At 48.0% G+C, this 19,907-nt stretch overlaps 1 protein-coding gene across 1 annotated transcript in view; it reads right to left on the bottom strand.

Annotated features, from left to right (window-relative positions):
* Positions 1-19,907, bottom strand: part of P4HA2 (prolyl 4-hydroxylase subunit alpha 2) — a 71,343-nt gene that overhangs the window by 34,151 nt on the left and 17,285 nt on the right. Inside the window, exon 2 of the mRNA XM_070793202.1 lies at positions 2,645-2,774. The gene's annotated coding sequence lies outside the window, so the exon portion shown is untranslated. The remainder of the gene's footprint in view (positions 1-2,644; positions 2,775-19,907) is intronic.

Genomic DNA, 19,907 nt, shown 5'->3' with positions numbered 1-19,907 from the left:
AAAACACGGAGTGAACCACTGTTCTGGCCTTCCTCAGCCACCAGCTGATCTCCCCAGAGCTCAACTAAAACCAAACAGAGAGACTTTCCTGCCTCTACTATACCCTGTTATACCACGGGGAGCCTCCCTCTGTTTGCCCAGGTCCTCCCATCCTCTCCCCCTTCTCAGGAGCTTGCTGGATGGATCATCCCTTCTCTATCTTGAATGTTCAACCTCCTCCTCTCAAATGGCTCCACCCCTTGACCTATAAATATTGACAGGCCTTGGGACCTCCTTAGTGGTCCTGTGGCTAAAGACTCCGTGCTCCCAATGCAGGGGGCCCAGGTTCAATCCCTGTTCGGGGAACTAGATCTTGTGTGCTGCAACTAAGACCCAGTGTAGCCAAATAAATAAATAAATATTTTTAAAAATATTTTCAGACCTCTACTGTGGAAACCGGAGAAGGCAATGGCACCCCATTCCAGTACTGTTGCCTGGAAAATCCCATGGACAGAGGAGCTTGGTAGGCTGCAGTCCATGGGGTCGCTAAGAGTCGGGCACCACTGAGCGACTTCACTTTCACTTTTCACTTTCATGCATTGGAGAAGGAAATGGCAACCCACTCCAGTGTTCTTGCCTGGAGAATCCCAGGGACAGAGGAACCTGATGGGCTGCCGTCTATGGGGTCGCACAGAGTCGAACATGACTGAAGCGACTTAGCAGTAACTGTGGAAACAGTAAACGGCTTCCCTTGTGGCTCAGCTGGTAAAGAATCTGCCTGCAATGCGGGAGACCAGGGTTCGATACTTGGGTTGGGAAGATCCCTTGGAGAAGGAAAGGCTACCCACTCCAGTCTTCTTGCCTAGAGAATTCCATGAACTGTATAGTCCATGGGGTCACAAAGAGTCGGACACAACTGAGCGACTTTCACTTTCACTATGGAAACAAAACCGCATTAGACCTCACCAGCTACTGCAGTATCTCTCTCCTTCTCGACCACAGCAAAATTCTCTGAAAGAGCAATCTGTCCTCACTTTTCTCCCAAACCTCAGAACCCTGCAGTGGGCCTTCTGTCCCCCTCACAAAACCAAACAAATTCTCCGTAACCTCCAAGTCTAAATTCAACATCCCACTCTCCAGTCCTCATTTGACAAAGCCCCCAGCACCACCTGACACCCAGCAGCCTTTGGTCACTGCCTCCCGGAAACACTCTTGTCCCACACTATCCTCTCTGGCCAAGTCTGCCCATTTTCGCCCCAACCTCATCCCCCTCCCTCCCTATTAGTCTAGGGGTTCCCTAGAGTTCAGGCCTAGGCACTCTACTTTCCTATTCTCTTTCTTACTAGAACTTCTTCCTACACACAAATGAAGCACATTTGTCTCCCTACCCTTGCCCCTGACTCCTGAACTCCAGACTGGCTGCACAGTCTACATCCTGCTGAGTGTCCACAGGTTCCTCAGTCAAAGCATGCCCAATGTGGAGTTCATGCTCTTTCCCCTTCTCCTGCTCCATGCCTCTGGTACTCCCTGCCTCACTGGGGAACCCACCCCCACCCCCACCCCCAGTTACCTCACTGGAAGTCTGGGAATCACCCTCAGCACTTCCCTCTTCCCTAGCCCAGGCTGTGTCCTTCCATATCCCACGTCTGTTCAATTCTACCACCTAAATCTCTTTCTAATCCACTCATTTTTCTCCATCCTCTTTGCTTTTTTTAATATATGACCATGGGATGCCATCCTTTAATAACTTGGCACAGGCGTCTAAATATCAAAGAGATGTGTACTTAAAAAAAAAAAAAAAGGCAAAACGTGAGAGTTGCGAATTAGGTTTTATCTGGGGCAAAATGAGTCCTGCAGCCCGGGTCTCCATCCTCTCGCCCTTGAATGACTGCAGCAGTTTCCCAGCTGACTGCCCCCTCCATTGCTTCCTCCTGTCTCTCTTCCATACAGTGACCTCCTCAGAATGCAGCTCTGAACCCATCACTTTCAGCTTAGTAAACTGCATTGCTCTCAGGAAAAAAGTCCTCAAAGTGACCCACAAGGCCGCGAATGGTTTGGCCTCTGCTCACTTCTCCACCCGCACTGACTTTCCCCTCCAGGCCCTCTAACTGGCCATTTCCCCTCCCCATTCCACTCCCAGGCCTTTGCACATTCTTTTCTTTCTCTCTAGCAAAATGTCCCTCCTCCCCAATTAAATCCTTCAGATCCTCCCAGAAGGAATTTCCTCGCTTCCCTGACCAGGTCAAAACCTCCTGTAATAGCCTTTCATGCCCTACATGCTTTGTAACACTTGCAGCAGTTGCTATAGTTGAATGATTGTTTAGTTTAATGTCTGTTCCCCCTGCCTTGCCCACCACTACACACACACACACACACACACACACACACGCTGGCCTGGGGTCTCCAGGACTACATAAACAACGTGTGTTTTTGTCAATCATCACATCCTCAGCAGCTAACACAAAACTGGGAGTCAATAAATATTTCATGACTACATGAAGGGATGGGTGTCTCCTTAAAGCCTTGTTCCATAAAACTGTAGCCAAAAGCCTGACTGAGGCCCCAGCAGAGCCTCAGCGTCCTGGGCCCCAGTCGTTCCTAAGTGTCTCCTTCTACTCCTCCTCTGTCTCATAGAAGGCTACTTACTGTTGGACTTTGGACTCACCTGGGTAATCAGGATGATCTGACTGTCATGTCTGCATCCTTCACCACTTTGCCTTCCTAGGGATGGGAGCTGCTTCTGGCCTGTTTATCACTGTGTATCCAGGTCCAGCACAGAGCCTAGAACCCAGAACCTAGACAGAGAGTGGGAAAGAAAAATACAGGAATGAATAAATGGACATGTCCCACTAATGTGGCCTCCACAGGCTTCACTAAGTACACACATTTTGGGTCACTTAATAAATCAAGAGTCACTTTGAGCAGCCATGTCACACCCCCTTCCTCCCAAATCTGCTGTGTAAATAAAGCCACACCTCCCTTCTGGTAATGGCTCTATCCTATTCATTCGTGCATTCACTCCACAAACATTTGATGGGCACCAGCTGAGGCCCTGGCTAGGGGTTCAGGGACCATGAAGATCAAAGGGGCTCTGTCTAGTGGGGAAAACTGGCAGGTGAACAGACGCCCACCTAGTCCCAGTCTTAGAAACCCTTCTTGGGCTCAAGATCAGGTGACTGCCAACTTTGACCCCAGCCTGGTTTCATTTGGGGCATCACCAAATGAAACCCTTCCCCCATGCTGTCTCTAAATGGTAACCCTGGCCAATGGCTCTTCAAAGCAGGCTAGACATGTCTACCCACCACCCCCACCCCATAGAAGGACCTGGCATCTCTCCAGAAAGAGATGACAAAAATATCTGTGCTAGACAGACAGGTAACTGGATGAATGGGAAGGCAGGTGTGATGCAGCCTTTTGCTCTAAACCCAGGGGGTCCCCATCCCCCGAGCTAAGGACCCATACCGGTCCACATAGCAGAAGGGTGAGTAGTGAAGCTTCATCTGTATTTACAGCCACTCCCCATCGCTCACGTTACCGCCTGACCTCTGTGTCCTGTTAGATTCTCACAGAAGCATGAACCCTACCAAGAACTGTGCATGTGAGGGATCTAGGTTGTGCGCTCCTTGGAAGAATCTAATGCCTTATGATTCTGCATTGTGGTTAGTTGTATAATTATTTCATTATATATCATAATGTAATAATAAGAGAAATAAAGTGCACAATAAATATAATGTGCTTGAATCATCCCGAAAACATTCCCCTCCCTCATCCATGGAAAAGTTGTCTTCCACAAAAACTGGTCCCTGGTGCCAAAAATGCTGAGGACCCCTGCTCTAAAAGGCAGGGGTCTGAAGAGGCATCCTGAGCCTGCCCTGCTCCTGCCTTTCCCCACTCACCTGTGATCCCTGACCTGGGAAGCAGGAGATCTCCCAGACTGGAAACTACCACAATAGCCGGAAACGTGGCCAGGGTTTATGAGCGCCTGGTCCCTCCATGGAATTCCCCAGAGCAGGGTTCCTGAGATCAGTGCCGCAGAGGGTATTGTGCATGTTGACACACATCTCTACCCTTCAACACAGTCAGCACGCACCTGGACTTTGGGTCCAACCCTCCTCTCCAGGTTCCTCCCTTTAGGGACCAAGAAAAGACTAGATATAGCTTGACTCAGGGCGGGGGAGAGAGGGCAAGAAGTGCAGCTTGAGTGGGGCCACCTAGTGGTGGCCTTGCGTGCATGCCAAGTGGCTTCAGTCGTGTCCGACTCTGTGACCCTATGGATTGTATAGCCCACCAGGCTCCTCTGTCGATGGGATTCTCCAGGCAAGAATACTGGAGTGGGTTGCCATGCCCTCCTTCAGGGGATCTTCCTGACCCAGGGATCAGACCCATATCTCATATGTCTCCTGCGTGGGCAGACAGGTTATTTACCTTTAGCACCACCTGGGAAGCCCAGTGGTGGCCCTACTGCTTCAGAATTAGGGCCTCGCAGATAGTCTGGTCTTACAGCCTGGTGTAGGACCCTAGGGTAGATGCAGAGAATCTGGCAGAATCCCCAGGAGCCTGCGGTGCCAGCCCTGGACAGGGCCAAGTGGGTCCCCCCAGAGCGTCCACTTGGTGCATGCAAAAATGAGACAGACCCAGTGGAATGGCTACAAGTCCCCTCCTAGCTGCCTCCTCCATGGACCCTTGCAACTCAAGACAGCAATGCAAGCACAAGCTGGGCTGTCATTACAGGGTGGAGAAAGGCATCCAGGGCCTTGCGAGCTATAATTACCCAGCAGGTCCAGGGCAGGCCCTCAGGGTGGAGACAACGGGCTTAGACTTGGTCTTCCCTCCTCACCACACTCGTCCCACTTCCATCTTGAGCAAGAAGCTTCTGGGCTGGTGCCAGTACCCAGAGGGCCAGGAGTTAGCTAGGTGCAGTGCTTAGAAATCCTGATATTAGAAATATGTTTTTTAAATTATTGTTATTACAACACAGAGCCCCATCCTACTCCCACTGTCATCCTGTCTCTCCTCCCCCAGCCTTGGGCTGGGGGAGGGATTAGGGATGAGTGAGGATGAGGTGAGAGTGGGGATAGCTCTCGAACATCTGACTTAGCTACTGTTTAAAAGGCTGAACATTCAGTGGTTTTACTATTTTTTTTTTTTTAAATCCTTGTCAAAATATCAGGAAGCCAGTAGAGCAGAGGGCACAGGAGAAACAAGAGGTGAGACTGCAGTGTCCTCGGGACAGAGCACCCTTGACTTCGTGGGCCCCCAAAATGGGTTTGGATATGATGCTGAGGGCAGGGGGCAGCCACCCCAGGGTGAAAGCTAGGGAGGAGCAGGATCCCATTTGGGATCTAGGGAGAGCATCTTGTCTGCCTGCTGTCGGGAGGAAGAGAAGAGGGAGCAGAGCCTGGGAGTGACTGGGGATGGGGGTGGTGTAGGGTCTACATGACAGCTGATGCTGGTCTCAAGTAGGGAATGGCAATGCATAGAGAAAGAAGCTGGCAGATTTAAGAATTAATAAGGAGGTAGACCAGGAAGCCTATGTTCATTCATTTATTCAGCAAATATTTATTGAAAGTTCTGCTCCCCATTCTGTGCTCCTTCTTCAGGCTGAGGCCTTAATTCACACCCAGAACAAGGTCTTTTCATCCTTGGCTCCCCTGACCCTGCCACCCCAAAGTAGGTCTTGCTAAAAGAAAACAATGGCAGCCCTCAGAAAACACGAGAACGGGGAGAGGGTTGGTTACCCCTAGAGATCATAGCAGCACCCTTGAGAGTTTCAGACTGACATGGAATCCTTAATCACAGCGTCTGGTTTCCCCCATGATGAGGCTCCTTCCACAAACCACCCAGTTAATCATGGTCTTGGCACTAACTAACATCACCCTTCCTCACCCTGTGCTTCATTCCCCCCGCCACGCTCCTATTTTTAAGTGAATGCACTTCTGCTCTAGTGATGCATGTTTCTAAGGCACCTCATATTCTGTCCGGAATGAGGTGGATATCCATCCACGAGTGACCCTGGCCCAGTCAAGTTGTGCAAAGTCTGTACTGCACAAGCCTGGGGCTCCATTCCCATCACAGACATTGTAGATTTGATTATTTATGACAATGTACCAGTAGATAGAAATAAAACGAATTGCAAATGGGGTATTCTTTGCTGATTTGTACAAAACAGTTGTATGATTTGGTATGTCTGCTTCCACACAATCACAGGATCCTGAGTCACCCTTGTGGATGAGGCCTTTAGGAGTCCAATCCCTCCTGTGGGCTCTCTCCAGCCCTCAGCCACCCGGCCTGTATCAGCTGTGGTTGTGGCTCTGACTCTCCCCCAGCGCCTTGAGGAGATGCAGTCATCTGATCTTGCTGGTGAGCCCCGTCCTCTGTCCAAGGAACGCTGCTCCAGACTCTGACCCTCCACAGGGAGGCCAAGGCATTCATTCCTCTGGAGCCTCTCACTACTCCACACCACATCAAACTTACTCCAGCACACTCACATCTCATACAAGCACATTTTGTACTTACCCAGTAAAAACACGGCTGAGTCGCAGTTAACTAGTTTCCATGACATAATGTTATAGTTACTAGCATTTCATATTCACAATTTTACTTTTTGTAGTTTTCTACATTTTTCCCTGTGTCCATCATTCGCATGAACCTGTGAGAAGCTTGACTGACCTGGCCACAGCCTTTGGTGGGAGGATCCTTACCCACTGGACACGCAGGCACATGCACACAGGCACATAGAGGTGTGCACGCGTGCACAAGCTTGCGGGACTTGGCCTCTCACACGAGAAGGAGAAGATTCTGTGCTCTGTACTTTGGCTGTGCCCTTAGCCTTGACTCTGTTTCACAACTTAATGTTAACATTGAACCAGAATCTGACTTTATCCCTAACCGTGAACCAGTCAGTTGATGCTTGGAATCAGAAAGATGTCCGCTTCTATCACCCGCAGGAGTCACACCTCCAAGGCGAGCAGGGATAGTTTGGACAGGGTATCTCCCTGGCTGAAGAGTGAAGGTAGAGACGTGGCTATCGTGCAGTGTCTGGCCATCAGACACGGTCATGTGTCAATAGTCTCGGGAGCAAGCTTTATTCTCTCATTCCAACAGTCACCAAATACATCTAGGCGAGGCTGACCCGTTACCTTCATCAAGACCTGGAATTTTTTTTCTTTACTTCATCCCAGAACAAGAGCAGTTATCTGTGTCCCTGGGCTGACATGCAATGAGGCCTCAAATCTCTTTGGAAGAATTCTGATGCTCTGGTCTTGCCCCAACAGCTCCAGCTGCAAAAATGAGGATGGCCAGCAGAGGGCGCGTGGAACCCACCATGGGCCACCCAGTTAAAGGAGCAGTCCCAGTTTTGCTCAAAAAGCCCCTCAGTTCTTGATCTTGGGCTCTATTCCTACAACCTGCCAAGGTTTAACAGGAGCCCTTGCCTAGAACTGCATAAACAGGAGCAACTATAAACATGGGCAGATAGAGATGTTTTCCAGGCCATATGGAATACCTCCAATGCTGGGACCTCTGGTAGTGGGAAAGGCAGCGAGAGTACCATGGGTGACCAAGGCCCTTCACAGCCAGTTAAGTTGACTTGCAGCCTGGGGGGAGCCTCAGGCCATAGGATCCAGTAGGCCTAAAGAAAACCCAAGGGCCAGTAGCTCAGCGAAGTTAGGTAAGGAGATCAGGAGGCCACTGATAGGACTCTGAGCGTGCATAGAATATCATGGCTCCTATTGAGGTGATTCCTTGAAGAGAGGGGCCACAGGAGAAGGGATGGGCCGTCCTCTTTTGGGTTCCCCTGATGCTCCAAGTGCTTCTCTGATAGGGCAGCTAAGGGATGGAGCACTCTCTCCGTTCCAGGGAGTGGAACCTAACACTTCACAGACAGCATCTGAGGAGGACACTTCTGCTTGCTCCTTCAGACCCTTGTCTGTCTCTCCCCTCCTGCTTTGTGCTCCTGACTGCCAACCTACATGATGACACAGCAGATGCTCCTGCCCTATGACTTTTGGTTGGATTCAATCTATGGGAGCACCAAGCCAGGAGGAAGACATGGACTTTGGGAAAGCTGCCTGCAGCCTACACTTGGGGGGCCAGCTCAGTGACCTACCTAGTTTCGGGACTGCCCTGGCTATACTGAGGGGCAGCCAGGCCTATCTGCTTTCTTTCACAATAGGATCACTCAGCCTAAGGCTAATTCAGAAGCCTTCTACACCCTCACTTACTTTCAGTAGGTCAATAAATAATTGCTGACACATTCTCGGTGCCAAGTCCTCGGTGCCCAGGGACAGACACAGAGCTGAGGTGAGTCTGACAACAGCCTTTGACAGAGCTAATGGGGTTCTTTTTTGGCAGGGGAGGGGGCAATGACACAGACAAGAAAACTGATGATGAGTCACAGGGGCTGAGGGAACCTGCAGAAGGGTATCTCACCTCCTAGTGGTCAGTTAAGGGAGTGGGGTTTGGGCCTCTGAAAAGTCAGCCAGGGGGAGTAATGGAGGTCTGGGAGACAGAAGGTCCAAAGGCTGGGGTGGGGGAATTCCCTGGCGGTTTGGGTAGACTCTGGCAGCTGGTGATGGACAGGGAGGCCTGGCGTGCTGCACTTCACGGAGTCGCAAAGAGTCAGACACGACTGAGCGACTGAACTGAACTGAACTGAACCAGTGGTTAGGACTCCATACTCTCACTGCTGAGAGGCCAGGTTCAGCCCTGGTTGGGGAACTAAGATCCCACAAGCCATGTTGTGTGGCCAAAAATAAAAAAACAAAAAGGCTGGGGGAGGGGGATGACTAATTCACATGGAAGCCTGTGCTGGCCAGGCAGGGCCTCCTTCTGCCCACTGGAAAGCTGCTTGAACTTCAGAGACTCCTGCCAGCAGGCGTGGAATGGCATGTGCAGCCAGGGCCACTTTAAACTTTTATTTAAAAACGTATTAAGATATAATCAGGTGGTACTACGTAAGAGATGTGGGTTTGATCCCTAGATTGGGAAGATCCCCTGGAGTAGGAAATGGCAACCCACTCCAGGATTCTTGCCTGAATCAGACACAACCGAGTGCACACACACACACACAAACACACACAATCAACAAAAAGAAAACTGCTTAACATATAGCCCAATGTGTTTCAAATTCATGTAAATTCATATTACCATCACTTAGATCAAGATATAGACTATTTCCATAATGTCCCTTGTAACCTGATGATAGTCAATAAACCTTCCCAAAGTTGACTACTATTCTTTCTTCTTTGATTATTTTTTTCAGATTTTGAATTTTATAAAAGTGAACTTATACACTATATACTTTTATGTCTGCTTCTTAAATTGAACATTATGGTTGTGGTAGTGCCCCATCTTGCTGTTTTTGGTGGTCTATCATTCTGTTTCATTGCTGTAGGTATTCCATTATTTGAATATGTCATAATTTATCCATTGTATTGTTGGCAAACATTTGGACTGTTTCCAGTTTTTAGTTATTTTAAATAAAACTGCTTTGTATATATTTGCACACGTACATTCTTATTTCCTAGTGGAAATAAACATTCACTTATGTAGAATATAAACCCAGAAGTGGAATCGCTAGGTCATAGGATATACACATATTTAGCTATAGTTGTTACTTCCAACCATTTTTCTAGATGGTTGTACAAAATTACTCTCCCAGCAGCAGTGTATGAAAGTTCCAGTTGTTCCACACACCAATGTGGGAAATCTTCAGGGGAAAAACCAGGGTAAATGTGAAACTCACTACACATTATTCCCTTTTCTCAAGGATCATAATCCTTCAATTCTTACCTGCATTAGTTGTTCTCCAATGTCCTCAAAGAGTTGTCCTTTATATTTCATCCAAGTTTCTTAATTGTTTTTGGCAGGAGTATTATTCTGATACTACCTGCCACCATGGCCAGAACTGGAAGTTTTATTCGGTTCAATTCTGACACCAGATTAGAAAATACTGGAAAGGGATAGGCCCCAGTGGCCCAGCTGTTTTCAGCTCCAGCTTAGAGTCTCAGACACCTGTGGCATCACATCCACATTCTGAATTAAGGCTCCCTATTTTCCTTTCTTCTTTTAAAATTTTATTAGATTCCAACCATGGGTGAGTAACTGGTAATAAACTAACTTCTCCACTGTAAACAAATACAAAGCTAGATAAAACATTTACAGTAACTGATTACAGGCATTGGACATCAAACAACCTTCATTCTTGAGAGAAAGGAAACACAAGAGGTGAATTCCACTTTCACTAAAGTTCTTTTCCTAGGGCATTTTCCAAAATAAGGCAGAAGGAAGTGGAGCCCAAACAGAGCAAAGTAGATGAGTAAAGGAAATAGAGATCAGAGATAGAGGTTACTGAGGTGGCTGAACTTGTGGGGCAGGATATTAAAGAGTAAGGAGGGAGCTGCATGGAGAAGGAGCTCTAGAAATCTGCCCAGATACACTCTTTGTCTAAGTTGCACAGTTGCAGAGAAAGACTCTTTGAAGCCTGATGGATAAAAAAAAAACTCTGAGTCTGTGAACTAAACGGAGCTTCCAGAGTTCACACAGGGCTGAGACCTGATCTGGCCAGGGTGGAAAGACCTTGCTGAAAACCCTGAACATTTAATTAAAATCTTAGAAAGTCCATACCTTAGGAATAGGGCCACTCTAGCCATATAGACATTCAGAAAACGAAGATCATGGCATCTGGTCCCATCACTTCATGGGAAATAGATGGGGAAACAGTGGAAACAGTGTCAGACTTTATTTTTTGGGACTCCAAAATCACTGCAGATGGTGACTGCAGCCATGAAATTAAAAGACCAACCTAGATAGCATATTGAAAAGCAGAGATATTACTTTGCCAACAAAGGTCCATCTAGTCAAGGCTATGGTTTTTCCTGTGGTCATGTATGGATGTGAGAGTTGGACTGTGAAGAAAGCTGAGCGCTGAAGAATTGATGCTTTTGAACTGTGGTGTTGGAGAAGACTCTTGAGAGTCCCTTGGACTGCAAGGAGATCCAACCAGTCCATTCTGAAGGAGATCAGCCCTGGGATTTCTTTGGAAGGAATGATGCTAAAGCTGAAACTCCAGTACTTTGGCCACCTCATGTGTAGAGTTGACTCATTGGAAAAGACTGTGATGCTGGGAGGGATTGGGGGCAGGAGGAGAAGGGGATGACAGAGGATGAGATGGCTGGATGGCATCACTGACTCGATGGACGTGAGTCTGAGTGAACTCCGGGAGTTGGTGATGGACAGGGAGGCCTGGCGTGCTGTGATTCATGGGGTCGCAAAGAGTCAGACAGGACTGAGCGACTGAATTGAACTGAACTGAGCCATATAGAACTGTGGTGTTGGAGGAGACTCTTGAGAGTCCCTTAGACTGCAAAGAGATCCAACCAGTCTATCCTGAAGGAAAACAGTCCTGAATACTCATTGGAAGGACTGATGCTGAAGCTGAAACTCCAATACTTTGGCCACCTGATGCAAAGAACTGATTCATTTAAAAAGACCCTGAGGCTGGGAAAGATTGAAGGTGGGAGGAGAAGGGGACAACAGAGGATGAGCTGGTTGTATGGCATCACTGACTCAATGGATATGAGTTTGAGTAAGCTCCAGGACTTGGTGATGGATAGAGAAGCCTGGCGTGCTGCAGTCCATGAGGTCACAAAGAGTTGGACACGACTGAGCAACTGAACTGAACTGAGCCACACAGAATACATTACTTTACTTATTGAGGCCCTAACAAAGCCTCAATAAGATCAAATTAAGCCTCTGGTAGATTTACTGCCCAATGAAACAAACTCAACACTCCATAAAGAAGAGCATAATCCAGACTCACCAATGTACTGTCCACAGTTCCCAACATACAATCAAATATTACCAGACATATGAAGACACAGGAAAATATGATATATAGCCAGGAGAATAGAAACAGATTCAGAGATAACACAGTTACTGGAAATAGCAGATAAGGACTTTAAAACACCTATTATAAATATGTTTAAGAATTTTTCAGTGATAAGATGGACATAATAAATGAACAGATATGCCATCTCAGCAGAGAAATGGAAACTGTAAAAAAGAACTAAATGGAAATTCTAGAACTGAAAAACATAATCTATAAAATGAAAGTTTTACCAGGTAGTCGTTAAGACTGGGTTCTGCAAAAGAAAAGTTCAATAAACTTGAAATCAAGTCAATAGAAACCATTTAAATGCAAACACAGAAAGAAAATAGACTGAAAAAAAGTGAACAGAGCTTCAGGGAAATGACCTGGAAACAATATCAGGCAGACTAGTATGCATAAAATTAGAGTCCCAGAAGGAAAGGAAAGAGATTATGGTGAAACTTTAAATAAAATAGTGACTAAAATTCTAAATTTTATTTTAAAAATTATTAACTCATCATCCCCAAAAGCTTAGGATTATAAAACCTCAACCAGGATAAATACAAAGGAAACCACATCCAGGCACATCATAATCAAATCTCTTAAAACCAAAGAAAACATCTTAAAAACAATGAAAGGCACAAATACGTTACATTAAGAGGAACAATGATAAGAATGAACACTTATCAATCATCAGAAGTCATGTAAGCCAGAAAACATGAAAACATAAAAAATATATAGCATATTAAATATGCTATTAAAAATCAACCAAGAATTCTATATCCAGAAAAACTATCTCTATAAAATAAATGAGAAATAAAAATATTTTGAATTTTTAAAAAAGCTGAGAGAATTTATCACCAGTGAACCTGCATTACCAGAAATGTTCAAGGAAGTTCTTAACGCTGAGGAGAAATGATACCTGATGGAAACTTGGCTCTAAACAAAAGAACAAAGGTCTGTAATAAGTAGATATAAAATATATTTTCTTGTTTCCTAAACAATTTAAGAGACAACTGAGTATTTAAAGCAAAAATAACAACTCTTCATTATGGAGTTCATCATGTTTGTAGCAGTAAATGTACAACTCAATCGAAAGGAAGGGAGGGCCAAGTGGAAGTATATTATTGTAAGGTTTTCACATAAAAAGGAAAGTTTATCCTTTTCTTCTTTTCTTTATTTTTCATTTTATTACCTTCCTCTTTCTAGTTATAAATACAATACAAATTTATTTACATAAAATTAAAACCCCGACAAAACACGTAACCTAGAAAATGTAAATGTTTCAAAGCACTATCACCAGCGGTAAGTATCAGTAGTTGTGACTTAATCGTTTTAAAAGGTATTAAAAATCTGAACACATATACGAATATACCTTATTCTGCTCCATCTGACTAGATCCCTCTACTAGTCATGGGAGTTTTTCAATTGATTCTCCCGGATTTTATGAAGACACAACTATGATAACATCTGCCAGCAATGACCCTCTGACTCTCCATTACTTACTTCTTTTACTAATCCATTATTTCTTTTTTTTCCACCTTATAGTCCTAGTAAGGACCTCCAAGCAGCACTTCACGGCAGTAGTGAAGCGACATTGTTTGGATAATGTCCGTTGTTTGGACGGTAATGGGAACTGTAGAGTTGGAGTCCAATATTGGCTCTTGGTTTCCAGTATATGTCATTTAGGGCTTCCCCAGTGGCTCAGTGGTAAAGAATCGCCAGCAATGTGTTAGAAGCAGGTTTACTCTCTGGGTTGGGAAGATGCCCTGAAGGGGGAAGTGGCAACACACACCAGTATTCTTGCCTGGAAAATCCGATGGACAGAGGAATCTGGTGGGCTACAGTCCATGGAGTGGCAGAGTCAGACACGACTGAGCACACACGCACACATATGGTATTTAAAAAGTTAATGTTTCCTCCTCTTCAATTTTCCAACTTTTTACTGTGAATAGCTGGTGAGTTTTATCAAATGTCTTTTGGGCTGATCACAATGTTCCTTTTTTCTCTTTAATCTATTAATCAATGGATTTTATAATGTTAAATCAAGCTTACAATCCTAGAAAATCACCAAGTCGATAACTATTTTAACATACTATGGAAATCACTTTGCTGTATTCACAAATTAGATGGATCTGCGATTTTCTTTGCAGGGGGCTGCCTTGGTGTTAGCATAATAAATAGATCTTAACAATAATTGTGGGAACTCTGGCTCAGGAACACCACAGTTCTCAGAGGGAGAATGCTTGTGTTCCTTGGCTGGGCCAACAATGCTGCATGCTTGAACGCCCAATGTCACAGCTCTTTGTGGTCAGCTTGTTTAATCCTAGACACAGCTACCTCTCAGGGCCTGCTGGTTCCAGAGTTGTGGGCAGAGTCCATTCCAACATTCAGCGCATGTCCAGTTCCAGATCTGCCATTTTCCCTTCCTCTTCCCTGAGATGAGACAGTTCTTGCTTAACTCTCAGCACGTAGAAAGCTCATTATACATTCTCTTTGAGCAATCCTGGCTTCCCGAGTGGGAGAGGCACCCCTCTACACCCCCTCAACCCTGCCTCTCCTGTTCCTTAGGCAATCCTACCTTCCTGCAAATAAGATGATCTCACAGGCAGCAAACAATCTGATCGGGTGTTCTCTCAGCAGGGGCCACATCACATGTACACTCTTTGTAGGGGGTGGGAACAAGAGATGTGGGGTGTGAAGAACTCAGACCCCGACACTGAGGACTCTGCCCTCGTCCCACTGCTGAGCCTGGGTCTGCACAGCTATGGGCCTAGCCTTGGGAGGAAAAGTAAGTGGAAAAGGATTTTTGAAGATTCCTGGGAGCCAAAAATATAGCCACCCAGGACATGAGGCTGACTCATGAATGGGCTTCTCCTGCAGCCCATTCACCCCATGGGCCTGGAGTAGCCTGAAGCCAGCTTCACCCTTCCAGGCCTGTATATGGCTTTTTCTGCTCTAATCCCCATGGCCCCCTGCACCTGGGTTCCCACACCCTGGGGCCAGCTGGCAGCCGCTGCACTCTAGGGGCACAGCTCTGCTCCACTCTCGTAGCAACACAGACGGCCAGGCTCACACCAGGTGGTCACAGCTGGGGTGTCCCAAAGCCAGGCCCGGAGGTGAAGTCAGCCTGAACAGTCCATGCCAGCCTGTGACTCAGTCGCTAAAGGCACCACAGGCACCAGTTGGCAGTGCTGGGCACCACCAGGCAGGGCATTTCATCAAGACAAATCAGAGACCAAAGTTGCTGGTGCTGTAGAGGGGTGGGTGGCCCTTAGAGACAGAGGATGCAGCTGGGACGACAGGCTGGAAACAGGGCCATGCTTGCTGGAATCTTGGGGAAGTCTTTGAGGCCTCCACCAATCTCATCGTGGTCTCCAAGACTCTTGGGTAGTAGGAGATAGAGACTAAATCTATACCAGTAAGAAAGGTATGAGGGGTAGGGGCTGCTAAGGTTCATCTTGAGGAGAAGGACTAGGAAGTCTGGAATTTAAATCTTTGAAGTTATCTCCAAATTAGGCTATACATTTTACATGTGTGTTACAAGCATTTAGTCATTCAATACTCAGGCCTAAAATAGTGCCTGACTCATAGGAGGCTCTCAAAAATATTTGTTGAATAAATGACCAAAGCATAAATATTATAAACCATGATTCTTGAAACACAATTTTCAGGGACTTCCCTGGTGGTTCAGTGGTCAGCCCGCCAATTCAGAGGACACAGGTTCAATCCCTGGTCCAGGAACTAAGACCCCACATGCCAAGGAGCAACTAAGCCTGTGCGCCACAACTACTGAGTCCATGCACCTAGAGCCTGTGCTTCACAACATGCGAAACCACCGCAATGAGAAGCCTGTGCGCCCCAAGAAAGAGTAGCCCCCGCTTGCCTCAATTACAGAAAGCGAGCACACAGCGATGAAGAGCCCATGCACCACAGTGAGACCCAGTGCAACCATTAGGTAAACAAATAAATAAAAAAATCCTTACAACAAACATTGTTCTCACATTTTTTCCATATTTATTTCACTGAAAGCCTAGAAATATGGAAGTGGCCTGGCCTTCTCTCTGAGTGGCCCCAGTGTCAGCTCTAATGGTCAGAAGAGGAGGAAAGTCTTCAGTCAGGAGAACAGAGTGTCCTGGCCAGGTCGCTGCCAAACGTGAGTGTCTGTGGATGTGTGGCCTGGGGCAGAGCACAGAGCTAAGCTGTGCCAGGACTCCAGGCCCAGGGAGCGAGTCCCAAGCTGACAGAGGAGCAGTGGCATGTGTCTCAGGAGCCTCAGTAATTAGGTTCCTGGGCCGCCTCCCACGCTTGTTCCTCTTTGTCATCCTTGCACTTTCAGTAGTCTGACCTGCCCCTGACAGCCATGTCTCTCCCCCAGAGCTGCAGAGGGATGGATCCTGAGCCCCTGCTTATGCTAGAGTATGGTGATGGTCACGCCAAGGCCGAGAGCGTCTAGGGAACAGAACGGACCATCCAGTTGTTTCCTGATCCCTCTTCTGTTCTGCCTGGAGAAGCTGATTTGTAAAAGAAGGCAGCTTCTCTGCTCAGGGACCCAGTGTGGCTGGCTGATAGAAGCCTTCAACTTTCACGGGAAGCTGGTGAGAACCCCAGCATTGGGCCTCTATTTGGGGGCTACAGGTAGCAGCACTGAGGCATTTGGTGCTAGGAGAGGCTGGGTGATTCTAGGGCAAGCCGACTGTACCCTCTGGGCTGAGCAAGAAGCAGGAGAGAGGGTAAGCTTGTGGGTGTCTTTGAGGCAGGGGCTGAGACCACAGGGCCTTTGTAAGCTGCTTTCTTGAAGAAAGCACTCAGTTACATGGGCCTCACTCCCACCTCCATCAACCTGTTCTGTCACTTCCCTACTTGGGCTGGGCTGCCCCTGGCTCTCCCACCTGTCTGCTGCCTCCCTCCATTCCTCCCAACACTCTCCACTCCCAGGCCTCAGGGCCAGAGCCTCCTTGGGCCCAGCTGGGTAAACCTGCCCCTACCCTGCTGCCGGCAGTCCCTTTGTTGGGTCCCAGAGCAGATGGGTTTTCTCTGTAAAAACAGAGACAAAGCAGGTCCGACAGGGGTGCTATTGGGGACTGCAGGCATGATCAGGACATGTCTAGACTCTGATGCAAGGGACATGGCATAAGTCACCAATGCAGGGTCTAAACCCCTGATTGAGTGCATAGAAAATATGTGAGCTTGGGGTGGACGCTCACCCTTCCCAAGGCTGAGTTTCCTGATGAGAATTGGTTCAGCTTTCGTGTCTGCCCTGGAATCTGGCTCAAGGCCAGTAACTAGGCTCCAATTGTCAGAATTGGCTTTGTCCCTGTTTGGATCTTCAGAGGCTGGTTTTCTGTAGAGCCTCTAGCCTCTCAGCCCCCAGGGGGGTTGCGCCAGGGTGGGGAGTCCCCACATCTCCAAGCCTACTTAATCAGGTCTAGGCTAAACACACAGCATGCATTCAAAAAGTTTGTTGAGGGATCAAATGGCACAAAACTAAAGCTGGGAAACTCCCTCTGTCACAGGCACGCCCTCCCCTGAGTTCTGCTGCACCAAACACAGCTCACAGGCCAGCTTTGTTCCCTCCTTGACTAGCCCTGTCATCCCAGGATATGTGGGGCATTGCCTTTAGTTCACTTCAAAAGCTACATCACTTCAGACCTTCTTTCCAGATGTTACCTGGTGCCCATGCCCCTGGCTGTCTCCTCCCCTTTGCTGCTGCTGCTGCTGCTAAGTCACTTCAGTCGTGTCCGACTCTGTGCGACCCCATAGACAGCAGCCCACCAGGCTCCCCTGTCCCTGGGATTCTCCAGGCAAGAACACTGGAATGGGTTGCCATTTCCTTCTCCAATGATGCATGAAAGTGAAAAGTCAAATTGAAGTCTCTCAGTCGTGTCCAACTCTTAGCGACCCCATGGACTGCAGCCTACCAGGTTCCTCCATCCATGGGATTCTCCAGGCAAGAGTACGGGAGTGGCCCCTCGAATATTGCTAAGGCCTGCCTTGCTCCCTATCACTATAGGGCCAAGCTCTGGCCCTGCAGAAGGTCCCCACAGCCCCTCCCCATCCAGCCCTGCCCCAGACTGCTGTTCTTTCCACCCCGCACACTCACAGGTTCCTAGCCTTGATCAACAGACTGCTTAGTGAACAGACCCAAAGAAGGCCAGAGGCCATGGGTCCTGGAGTCGGGCCACATAGGCTACACTGAAACGGGAGTTTCTTGGGTTCTTCTTTGTGTACCCTCTGGGTCCTGGAGTGGCCAGAACTGTGGAGTGGGCATCCCGTGAAGACGAAGTGCCCCTATCAAGACTCAGATCTCCTTGGAATCCAGGCTATTGACTGACAGGAGAGGGCTGGGCCTTGAAGGAAGGCTGTATTGGCCTGAATAGAGCAGACTGTATCTAGAGATTTGTGGCCCCAGGGCCAGGACAGGGCAGGTTAGGGTCTTGGTTCTCTGGTCAGCCCCTGGCACTTCACAGGAAGGTATCCTCAAGGGCTGCTTCATCAGTTTCACTACACACCCCACTCGGGGCTGCTTCCAACTCTGGGCGGTCCCCTGGGTTGGCCTCAACTTCAGCCGGAGATTGTTCCTGTTTCGGCCCTTCCCTCAACCCCCACCCTAGGCTGAGTCCCAAGGGCATCTCCCAAGGGCATCTGTTCCTGCTAGAGCCTGCCAGTCCATTGAGGAAAAAGAATTGTAGTTTCTCCTGACCTTGGACAGATCTGGCCTCATACAGCAGGCCTGGGCATAGTGCCCTGAGCTACTTGAGGCTCCCCTGAAGGACAGGGCCCCTGAGCATGCCTCCAAGACGACAGGAACAGAAGAGCACAAGTCTCTGCTTCCTGGATCCCCTCATGCCCTGCCTCTCTCTGGGCCATGGCTGAGGGATGAGCTGTAATCATAATTCCTGTAACAACAATAATATTGTTACTAAGGAATGTTTTTGAACACCCTCTCTGTGGCAGGCTCTCTGTGGCTGCTGGGGAAACATAAATAAATAAGATAAACACAGTCTTTGTCCCTATAGATCTCTCTACCACAGCCTTGGGCAGGCATGGGCCCTGGCATATGGAAAAGCACTCAATATGTTTTTGTTGAATGAATAAAGAATGCATGAAGTGAGCAGTCTGGTTGTATTGAGCAGCAGAGATGCCTGGTGGGGTGTGCAATGAATAAGTGAAGGCCACCAGGGCAGAGGTGAGGCATGACCCAGCTGCCATCATCCCCACCTTGGAGAGGGCTCCCAGACCCTGTAAACTGCCCTGTGACCTGGTGCTTCGGCATGATAGGGATTCAGGAGTACAGCAATCCCCCAGGGAATAAGAGCAACAAGCCTGAAAAGGAAATTCTGAGAGTTTCCTGGAGGGCGCATTGGGGATGGACTGAAGCAGCTTGCCTAACTCACTGTCCAGAAGCAGGGCATCTCAGCAGTGAGCCTACAGTGTGACTCCTAAGAAGGTCTGCCTCCAATCTCCAGGAACACAGCCTTGCCCAGGCCTGTGTCCTGTTGGAGGGTGATGTCCAAAGTGGGCCTCTGACGTCCCCTCAAGTCAGGGGTGCCATCAAGGACCCACTGTTGAGGATGACTGCCATGGACCCTGGAACTACCCCAGAAACTGCTCAATGAAATGGAAAAGTTTATACCTCTGATTTTGGAAGAGCCACTCCCCACCACACCCCTGTCTTTGACCCTAGGGGAGAAGCCTTCAGAGATGGATTATCCAGCCCAGAGCCTGAAGGGCTAGGAAAGACATACTCAAGTGGACCACCCCTGGACAGGGGTGATATACTTACCCCAAAGGAAGTAAAGAGGAAGGCGGTGAAGGAATTTCAGGATGGGGGTGGTGGTCGGGAGTCCTGGGGGTGTGTAAGCTGGGAGAAGTCTAAGGAAGAGTTTCAGGAATCCACTATGGGATCCCTTGGGCAGGAACTTCCTCAGCTTCCTGAGGTCCTGCCTCCCCACAGCAAAGATCTGCACCATTTACATTCACCGTGGCTCTTGGAGTGCTGATGAGGCGTCTGATCACCCAGTCATGCTGTGCACTTAGTTCTCAGACGGTCAGTGAC

Source organism: Bos indicus, chromosome 7, assembly GCF_029378745.1.
Source record: "Bos indicus isolate NIAB-ARS_2022 breed Sahiwal x Tharparkar chromosome 7, NIAB-ARS_B.indTharparkar_mat_pri_1.0, whole genome shotgun sequence".
In the NCBI taxonomy this organism is placed as follows: domain Eukaryota; kingdom Metazoa; phylum Chordata; class Mammalia; order Artiodactyla; family Bovidae; genus Bos; species Bos indicus.
The sequence above is the reverse complement of the archived record's forward strand: the minus strand, read 5'-3'. Positions and strand labels throughout refer to the sequence as shown.